The sequence below is a fragment of the Miscanthus floridulus genome, chromosome 8 (genome assembly GCF_019320115.1).
Source record: "Miscanthus floridulus cultivar M001 chromosome 8, ASM1932011v1, whole genome shotgun sequence".
NCBI lineage: Eukaryota > Viridiplantae > Streptophyta > Magnoliopsida > Poales > Poaceae > Miscanthus > Miscanthus floridulus.
The window spans coordinates 133,651,258-133,659,255 of NC_089587.1; the positions used below are offsets into that span (position 1 = coordinate 133,651,258).

The 7,998-nt window shown below is 40.2% G+C and overlaps 1 non-coding gene across 1 annotated transcript; it reads right to left on the bottom strand.

Annotated features, from left to right (window-relative positions):
- Window positions 1-6,227: 6,227 nt before the first annotated feature.
- Window positions 6,228-6,334, bottom strand: LOC136478578 (small nucleolar RNA R71). The gene has a single exon (XR_010764302.1). It is a non-coding gene; the product is annotated as a small nucleolar RNA R71 (small nucleolar RNA).
- Window positions 6,335-7,998: the final 1,664 nt, after the last annotated feature.

A 7,998-nucleotide genomic window follows, 5' to 3' on the forward strand; every position in this document is an offset into this window, starting at 1 on the left:
AGGTATCAATATCTGGACAAGGATTGGATAACCAATGCAGCAAGTGTTTGCATCCAACACCTAAACTTAATGCAACAATATATATGTAAAAATAATACTTTAATTGCATTTCAGAAATTAGGAGGCTTAATATGCTATGGGGCTTGCCATTCACAAAGTTGCATGGACGGTGATCCGGGCACTCAACGGTGACCTCGTCTGGCACTTCTCCTGAGGGCTGCACCTCCTGAACCTCCGGTGTTGGCTGCTGCTGCTCCCCGCTCGGTTCCTCAAATTCCAGCAGTGTCACTCCTTTCGATACACCTATTGCATGCCGATACACAAGATAAATATCATGGATGCATAAGGAATGACATGATGCTCATGATAAATGGATCACAATAAGTGTTTAACAAAAACATCACTGGACACTCGTTTACCGATTAAGAATAGCTCTATTCAAATCACTTTAAAACATGTATCTAACTTAACTTGAAGAACAAGGCCAACTTACCTAACTTGCATAACCTAAGATAAAGATGCTCATCTTCAGTTAAAGGCCTAACACCTAGGAACATTACCACAAGCTAGGAATAGTAAAGGCATACTTAAATCAACAGTTAAGGTTTCATATGCAAACTAGCAGTTCCTTAATTCATCACAACAAGAGTTCTACAATTTCAAATGACTTGCAAGAGGACATTCTAGAAAGCTTATGAAATTCTCTACAAATCATTTAGAAACATCAAAGCATGATTCTTACGTTAACCAAGTCGAATTCAAGTAAACATAGAATCTATCTAGAAATGGCAGGTTTACTAAATTAAATATTTAGTGATGATGCAAAAGCATAATTGGACCAAACCAAGTTTACCAACTCGTTGTGCATACCAGAGGAACTTTAGAAAGTATAGTGCCAACTTCTAAATAAATTATTTAATGTCCTTTTCTAATTTATTTAGTTAATTAGGTGATTAAAGCAACATATCGTAAAACTATACAGAAAAATCTACAAAAATTACAGTATGTACGTCATGCTTCACATAGACTACCATAAAATTTTCAAAGCAATTGGACAAGCAGAACTTGCTGTATCAAAAATAACAAATGGCAGGTCTATTTCTAGCATAATTAGGAAACCCTATTGAAAAGTGTTAAGCAACAGATTTCACATTTTTCCTAGTATCATTCTAGCATAAGAATAGCACTCACCAAATTTACCTTTACTGGATCTATAGAAAAATTATGAAAATTCACACAAGATCCATCCCCATGTGCAAACAAGAGAATACCTAACTTCCTGACATATCATGTCCAAAATGTATGAAAATTTACTACAAGCTAATCATGATATGAGCAGTACACCATAAAAATTTCATGCCATTTGGAGCTACATACAAAAAATATAATTACCCCTATTTCCCAACATGATTAAAAGAGATATTAGCAACTCCATTTTTCATAACAGAACATGGCATAAATTATATTTTTAGAACAAACTAGACATTACCAGGACTCAACAAATTTGGAACCACATCATTTGGATCTACCAACCAAGAGATATACATTTTTGAATATGTACTCAAATCTGTGAAAAAGAATAAAACAAATAAATGGAAACCCTAACAGCTACTGGTGGCTGGCCCGAAAAAACACGGCGGCCCCGCGACGCGCGCGCGCGTCAGCACTTAGTGCGGCCCAGAAACACGGCGCGGCCCACGGCCGACTCCCGCCTGCGCACGGCTACTGACGAGCGGGCCCCGCAAGTCAGAGAGACAAACAGGGGAGGGAAGAAGAGCGACGGCGTAGCTCGTTGCCGGTGGTAGCTCCGGTGAGGCCATCGGTACCAGCGTGTTCACCTCACTCGTGCGCACCTAGGGGTACCATCAATTGTGGCTATTACGGTGGCTAGGGGAAATGGAGACGGCCATGGCGGCGCACGGCCGCGGGTTGGCCAGCTCCGGCGAGGTCTGGCCCTGTAGGGTGTGGCTAAGCTCGGTACGAGCTTCCGGAGGTCACTACCATGCTACCCAAGCAAAGAGAAGGGGACAGGAATGCCTCGGTGGTAGTTGGCCAATGGAGCGCCAACTCCGGCGAGGCCCATCATGGCGGCGGTGGTGGAAACGGCAAATGCGCCCTTACCAAGACCCAATCGGCACGGTTGAGAGGTGGAGGAGGTAGAGGAGAACACGGCAGAGCTGTGGTGAAGACATGGTTCGCGTTTTTGCGGTAGCGAGCAAGCACGAGCTCGTCAAAGTTGCTGCGGCGGTTGCTGCGGAGCTACGGGCGAGCAAAGGAAGCCGAGGAAATGGAAATTGGACTGGCGAGCTGGTTGACAGGCGCGTGGGGGGGTGCTCATGTCGTGGCCGGCCATGCCAGGGCATCCACAGCGCGTGGTAGCATGATTAGGCGAACGGCGACACGCAGCGTACACGCGGCCGTCGAACCCTGAACCTGTCGAACACTATAGCTTGTCTGAAACTCGATTCAGTTTTCAAATGAACCGACTGACAGGCAAAGTTGACAACGTTGGATCTCTTAGACCGTGACAAATTAGTGGAAGTAATGTATATAAAAGTTGTAGAGCTATGGTAGGGCTACAACTTTGATTTAGAAATCAACAGCTAATTCTCCCTGGATCATGAGTTGTATCAAGCCAAAGTTGGCTCAATCAAACTGAAACTGCATTTAGGACTTAGAAAAAAATTTCAGTGTTGAATCAACCTTCAATAATGACTTGTGGGCCCTTTTTGAACATGTTCTAGCCATTTTCATGAGATGGTCATATTGAGACTTTTGTTCCTTGATAAATTGGCTACAACTTTGGTAAAGGGTGCACATCCATGCAAGGTCTCTAGGTTTGACTTTTTAATCAGTCAAACAGAGTCACTCTAGAGGTCATCCTAAAGTCAAACCTCCACCTAGAGGGCAATTTAGTCATTTTGATCCACATGAACAATGTCCCATCAATTACCCTAAGTGTAGTTAAGGTGTATTAGACCATAATCAACCCCTCTACACAAGTGCTACACCAACTTCTAAGTATCACATGTGATGAAACAATAAAACACTCAATTTACCCTAATGTTGCAATTCCATGTTTCACATGTTTCATGACTTTGTTGTAATTTTAAACTTGTCATATTACTACCATGTTGCCATGTTTCAATGTATGAGAAACTCATGTTGCATTTACATGTGGCACTAACTACCAATCACAAGCAATCAAGTATGAAACAAACATAATTGAGAATGTTGCATATACATGTTTTAGTAACAATGATATGATGAGGTAGATGATGCACATGTTTATGAAATGAAATGCAATTTTGTGGGAGCCAAACACCTAGGGTGTTACACTATGAGCTCCACATAAGCCTTAGTTGTAGGAAGAGAATGGCATACCATTATTATTTCCTTGGTGAGGATCCACAAATACCACATATATTGAGAGACTTGAGACTGTCATACAATGGAAGCTCTAAGTTTTATTTTGAAAAACCTATAAAAACTCTAAAATAATAGTTGAGCAAAGAACTTGAGACATAGTACTTGACTTGATTGTCCTATCTTTCAATTGCTCAAGACCTATGTGAAGGCTAAGGAGCCCCATAGATGATGGTAATATGGGTAAGTTTGAAAGTCAGATTAGGTTATTTTAATCCGGAGGAGAATTCTTGTTTGAACGCATGTGTACTTTTGAGGAGTGAGAGCATTAAAGCAACTCGTGATCCATTTTCCTGAGTTTAGCTTTGCTAAGGGACTAGCAAAGGTTAAGTTTGGGGGAGTTTGTTGACAGTAGTTAACAACCATTATAAACTGTCAATGGGCCAGTTTGGTATAGCTTATAAGCTGCTTATGGCCAAAATAAGCTGAAATCAACAGCCAAATGCCACACTTTTTAGCAGCTTATTCTGGCCATGCTTATTCCCACTACTTCCATTTGTACTAAAAAGCAGAAGCTAGATTAGACTAGCTTATTTTGACTGCCGCTTTTATTCTATTTGTGTAGCTTATCTGGGAAGCGCTTCTCATATAAGCTGTACAAAATAGGGCCAATAAAACATGAATAAGGGTACAACTGAGATCACCAACAAAGGTCAAGGGGTTTAAATTAACAAATTCCACAAGTTTTGGTGAATCTGTGATTTCTACAGGGTTTATCCAGAAAATAGTCAAGGTGGACCTACATGTCATATTTAATTACGCTTATCCACCGTGAAACAGACACTAGAAGGTTCTATAGGACACCACGCCAATGCAAGAGGCAAAGGCTACTAGGTGGGGACGACCGGCCCCACCTAGAGGCCACCCAACCCCTAGGCCCACCTATCAGCCTCTGTGTTGCCATGTCAGTTCTCCATCACCTCCTAGGTTGCATCTACGCCGTTCCTTAAGTCGATTTGATCCAAGGGCTCATGTTGGACACTCCAACCTATATATCAGCCCCTACCCCTGAAGGAATCAAGTCATTTGAGAAGATAGAAACCCTAACCATCCTCAGAGCTCTAGCATAGTCTAAGTCATAGCTAGTTAGGCTAGGACTAGGGGGAGACAAGCAGGATTCACTTGGATTTTCGATCGTGTCAAGAGTGTGGTTCGGTATAATCTTTGTACCCCTTCTCTCTTTTGTATCTCCATTACTTTTATATGCTTGCTACAGTTGTTATGACAATATTTGTATTCATCTTATTCATGTTCTTCATTATAATGTTCATTGTCTACTTCGATTATATACCTAGTATAGTTGGATTATCATCATATTCATGCATATGTTCATATAGTGCTCACCCGAAGGATCAATGGGTGGGTGGTCAACATTGTGTAAGCGTGGTGCTTATATTCTGGTTGTTTACCTGCGAATACACCCTATATTCTGGGTCATGTGGTAGATTGCGGACATGACACTCCCATTGAGTCCTTTGTAGTCCACTCCCCGATGCAGGTAACACGAATGATCTAGTTATGAAGGGGACAAGCTCTATTCTTAATCTTCCTTAGTAATATCCCTTATGTGTAGATATGAAGATGATCTTAGCAATGACTATTAGGTATAATTACACTAATCAATGTATGCTTTGACTTATAATTAAGAATGACTTAGGAATTATTCCTCTCATATTCTACCTGACCATGCTAATGCCATAGAAAGGAGTACTTTGAGTGATTTATCATTATCATTGATCAATACTTATCATATATATCTTATCCTATAACTTACCCCTGTTATGAGTAGAATATTGGTTATGGTTTACTTCTCCATCAATAGTATAAGTTATCAATGCCTATCCATGCTAGACCTTCCCTGTGGTAAAAATATAAATAATGATACCTGGAATACTCCCGGGTGAAGTGCTACAATGGTATATTATCTATGCACTTGCAGATCCGTTTTCATTCATATATATTCTTTCTAGTCACATAAATTAATAAAGAACTACTTAGAGTTGTTCTAATAGTAATGTAGGTAGTACCAACAAGTATCTCTTGCATCATCACTAGGGATGACAACCTAGTAAAGTAATGTTAGGAGATATAGGTTTATAATAGGTGGCTATTAAAACAAGTGACAAGTTAATAAATACCAACAATTACCAACAACGCATTTCTGGCATCATGCTAGGGATGACCACTTAGTTAAGAGTGATGCTAATAAATGTCAACAAGCATTTCTAGCATCGATGCCAGGGAGGGGCACATGGCTAAGAGAATTGACTAAATAAATACTTATTGATAAAATTATAACCTTTGCTTTAGCAGGCTTACCCTTATTTGTCTTTGTTCATATCTTACATAGGGTATTGTAGGATTGGTTGTGATTCAACAAATTCCATCAATCAAAATCAACCAAATCAAGAGGAACCTGAACACCAGTTTCTGAAGCTATGGCTAACAAAACTCTATGTGAATTCTCTGCTCCAAGTACCGAGAACATTCGCACTGGACCAATACTCAAAATTGATAATCTTGAGTTTGAGCTCTGACCAAACCTCATCAACATGGTGCAAGCTACCCCATTCAGCGAAAGGCACATGAAGATGCTAGTGCTCATCTTTAGAATTTCCTAGAGATAAGTAGCACAGCCATCATCAAGGACATTGGTCAAGACATCGTACTACTCTGCCTCTTTCCATTCTCACTTGTGAGAAGAGCGAAGCAATGGTTCTACACCAACAAAGATAACATCAATACATGGGCAAAGTGTTCAAAGGCTTTCATAGAAAAGTTTTTCCTATAGGAAAGACCAATGCCTTAAGAGGAAAGATTTCAAACTTCCAATAGTAGAGAGGAGAGACCATTCTAGAAGCATGGGAATGTTTTAAAGAATATGTTTCACATTGCCCCCATCATGGAATGGAAGATTGGTTGCTCATGCAAAGTTTCTACAATGGATTAACTCAGAGAGCCCATGAACAACTTGATGCCACTGCTGGAGGATCATTTATGTCACTCACCCTTAGAAAAGCTAAAACTCTTATGGAAAAGATAGCCTCTAATCAAGGCCGGTCATCATGCAATATTCAATCATACAATAAGAGTGAAGAAGTACCAGAAGAGGTGTGTGCATTGTCAACCAAGATGGATGCACTATTGAATTGGCTCGAACAGCGAGACAATTACTAGAAAGATCGTCAGGCCATTCAAGTGCATTCAATGCTCAAAACTTATGTGGGGAATATTTGGGGATTGAATTTCCTGAATTGCAAGAGGATGTAAACATCATTGGCAACAATTCATGCTCACAACAACAGAGATAAGGATGGAAACAACAACAACGGTCAACTTACCAAGGTAAGTACCTAGGTAATTATTATAATTCTTCCAATCCTAAACAACCATCCTTAAGAGACTTAATCTTAGAAGAAGCTAGGATTAATGATAAGGTCCTAGAAAATATAAATACTAAAATGGATAGTTTTTCTTCTGCCATATAAGACCAATTTAACTATAATAAAAAGATAGAATCTCAATTAGCACAGTTGGTCATTGCTCTTCCTTTTGCCACAAACCTTGAGAAGGTCAATGCCATAACCACAAGAGGTGGCAAGTCTACTTGTTATCTGCCATATTCGACAAGGATAGGTAAGACACCAGTGGTAGTGCAGGAAGAGGAGAAAAAGGACGATGAAGAAAATGGGCCACAAGAGCAAGAGTTTCAATGAGATTTCCATGACACGACCTTCCTACCATTTCCACGTAGAAATAAAAAAGGCTAAAATGGATGAGCAGTTTGGTAAGTTTCTAGAGGTAATTCAAAAGCTATATATCAATATTCAGTTGCTAGATGCCATACAGGTGCCTACCTACATGAAGTATCTCTGAGATATCCTCAACAATAAGAGACCACTATCCTCCACTGAGGTAATCAAGTTAACGGAGGAGTGTAGTGCAGCCATCCTAAACACTTCACCTATCAAGAAGAAGGATCCTGGATGCCCCACTATTGATTGTTCAATCGAGAGCTAGAACTTTGAGAATGCATTATGTTATCTTGGAGCAAGTGTCAGTGTCATGACCAAGAAGGTTTTCAACAAGCAAAACCATTCAACACTCACACCAACATCGATGTGTTTGCAACTAGCCAAGCAATCGGTCTGCTACCCTATAGGAATCGCTGAGAATATTCTGGTAAAAATACAAAATTTCTTTGTTCCTATAGATTTTGTGGTAGAACCACCCTAATTATATGGCCCACATGCACCTATCATTGTCCTTAAGACCTCTGACTACTGCACATGAGAGCCAGATAACTTAGGTAGTCTGTTGGGTGTCCTCGAGGAACCCCGAATCATCCACTTTTTACAACTCATATAGGATCAACATGGAGTTGCCACAACATTACAACATTGGGTACAAAAATAACTTACATCAGAGTGCGAAAGAATTATAACATTAGTTTACAAAGCATGTTCAAGTAACATTTTAAGTTATGTTCCAAAGGGTGAGTAGAACTTTAGGAGCAACCTAGGTGAAGCATCTAGGATAGGAGGGATGACCAGATCATGTCAAGCCCACTAA